Source organism: Ornithodoros turicata, chromosome 1 (genome assembly GCF_037126465.1).
Source record: "Ornithodoros turicata isolate Travis chromosome 1, ASM3712646v1, whole genome shotgun sequence".
NCBI lineage: Eukaryota > Metazoa > Arthropoda > Arachnida > Ixodida > Argasidae > Ornithodoros > Ornithodoros turicata.
Genome location: NC_088201.1, coordinates 161045274 through 161048004, shown reverse-complemented (window position 1 = coordinate 161048004; position 2731 = coordinate 161045274).

The following is a 2731-nucleotide window of genomic DNA, read 5'->3' as shown; positions in this document are numbered from 1 at the left end:
TCTTGCACAAGGTTGTTCCAGCGAATACATATGTGTTTTGCTCAGAAGTTTGGTTCGAATTTCTTAATTTTAGTCGACGACTACCCGAAGTGGATTGAGGCCCTTCTGATGTCCTCAACGACCACCCAAAAGACGATTGAGCGATTACAGATGACCTTCGCATAGTTCGGGTTGCCCGAAGAAGTGGTGTCTGACAGTGGTCCTCAGTTTATTTCTGATGAATTCCGATGCTTCATGCAAGAAAAGGGCATTGTACACACTACTACACCACCGTACCATGCAGCTTCAAACGGGCTGGCAGAACGGCGGGCAGAGTTCAGGAATATCTGGGACGTTTCGCCTTGTTCCTTGGAGTCTGATCACTGCCATGAAACAACTGTAAAAAAGGGTCAAGCTAGTTGTGTGTTTCTATTTTTGTGAGTTGAACTGCAAAAGTCAAGATCTAAGCCAAGGAACAAGTCGAAAGGTCCCAGATTTCCCTGAAGTCATTTTCTTCACATGGCAAACGGTATAAATGTGCCTGTCGTCGAAGGCTCACCTTTGTTTCTCTGAAATAACCATCCCCCGTATGCAAGATGAGTATGAAAGAAACGATAGACTTCACCCGAATAACCCAGTACATGTATCATAGTTTTGTACACAACAGAAATACCCAGGAATACGAGGGTGGTTCCATAAGTTTCCGGCCCGAGCTAGAAAATGCGCGCGAATTTGAAAATGCTATTAAGGACGCGTGGCGCCATTTGTTGGAGGGCCAAAGCACCACCCTTAACCCTCTTCACGCTTTTGTCGGTCGGAGAGCGGCCTTTCAAACAGCCAGGGTGCACTCTTCAGTTAAAATGGAAAAAATCGAGTACCGCGCTCTGATAAAATTCTTGACAAAAGAGGGACTTTCGCCTAAAGAAATTAAAGCGTGACTGGACAACATGTACAGGGAAGCCTCTCCGTCGTACATAACGGTAAAAGACTGCCTAAGCAGTTTCGACTGGGGCGATAGTCCATTGACGATGACCCACGCGATGGTCGTCCAATGGAAGTGGTGACACAAGAAAATTGAAGAACAAGAAGAACATGGCAACAATATTTTGAGATTGCCACGGGATCCTCCTCGTCGACTTCAAAGAGAGGAACACCACAGTGAATGCGACTTATTATGGCTCATTCCTGCACCGACTGCGAGATGCCATCAAGGAAAAAAGGCGCGGCAGGTTGAGTCGAGGTGTCCGGTTGCTCCAGGACAATGCCCCTGTCCACACGGCTACTGTTGCCAAGGCTGCACTGAAGGAGTGCGGCTTCGAATAAATCCACCACCCATCCTACAGTCCAGACTTGGCACCGAGTGACTACTTCCTGTTCTCAACCTTCAAAAGGGATATCAGAGGACGGAGATTTCAAAACGATAGTGAGGTGCAAGAGGCAGTTTTCCAGCATTTTGCGGACAAAACTTCGGACTATTTTTTCAAGGGTATAAGAATGCTGGTTGAAAGTGCATCGAAGTTAAGGGTGACTATGTCGAAAAGTGATACACTTGTTTCCTCTCTACGACTATTACAAGTTTGTCGGGCCGGAAACTTATGAAACAACCCTCGTAGCTTATCCGGTATCGATGTTGATAGCACCCGTGACTGACAAATTTTTTCTCTTATACGTACATCGCAATTGCTGGCGCACAAAGTGAAAAGATCGTATATCACAGCTACTAAGTAAGTGTTACATACGTGCAAGAGGAGTGGACAGCTGAAAGGTTATGTTCCCAACACTGGAATGAGTTTGCACACACATACAAAAAATGAAACGAACAATGGTACATCCCAGCAAGTTACCGGTGAAAGCATTCTCCGTTTGTGTTCGGTGCAGGCAGTACTTGATCACTGTTCATGTCGTGATTACTCTACTCATGTCAACGACTCGACTGGATGATGCGTGGATGCTACGCAGCTAAAAATCAAGCATGCGGTACCATAAAGCCTGAATAAGCCCGATCTCCACGTCTCTCCTTATCTCTCACTTACCAGCACCGCGAGCTGACTAAAAGTTTTGTTAGAGCGCAAGATGGTCAGGTTGATGAGCGCTCACTGCACAACCGTCGGGTCTCGAAGGAGGGAAACACGTGTTTGTAACCGTTATTTGCTCTTCAATAATGCGACTGCCTAGTGTTTTCTTACCCTATAGCGTTTTTTGAGTGATCCGCTCAGTTGTTCGTGCTGTCCGATGCGCCGCAGCGCGCATACACGTTTACAAAGTTACCGTCAATTGAAAACTTATTCGAGTTTAACAACAACTACCGGTGATATTTTTTGTTACATCTCGCTAGGAAGACAGTGATCAAAGGAGACCTTGATCACGCTTCTATCTCGACCTCCTCAAGCGAATTTTTTTCGGTACAAAATGTGCATTTTTCCACATTTTTCACATCTCCCCAATTTTTACTACGGCTTACAGTGCACCGGCGGTGTTGGACTTTTTGTTCTTAAAGTACAACGCCGGGGCTATACGACAAAAACGTCTGATAAATATATTCCAGAATTTTATGTTGCAAAAAAATCGTAAAGTTGCACAAACATCGCAAATTTCGTGCACTCAACAAACGTCGATCCCGTCGAGCGCGATGACGAAAATTGCTTACATACGTTAAACAACAACTTTATTTCAGGATGATGGGTGGAGAGTTTCATCGCCGGGGGCGATACTCTACCCCATTGCTGGAGGTGAAGTGGGGAATGAAGTAATG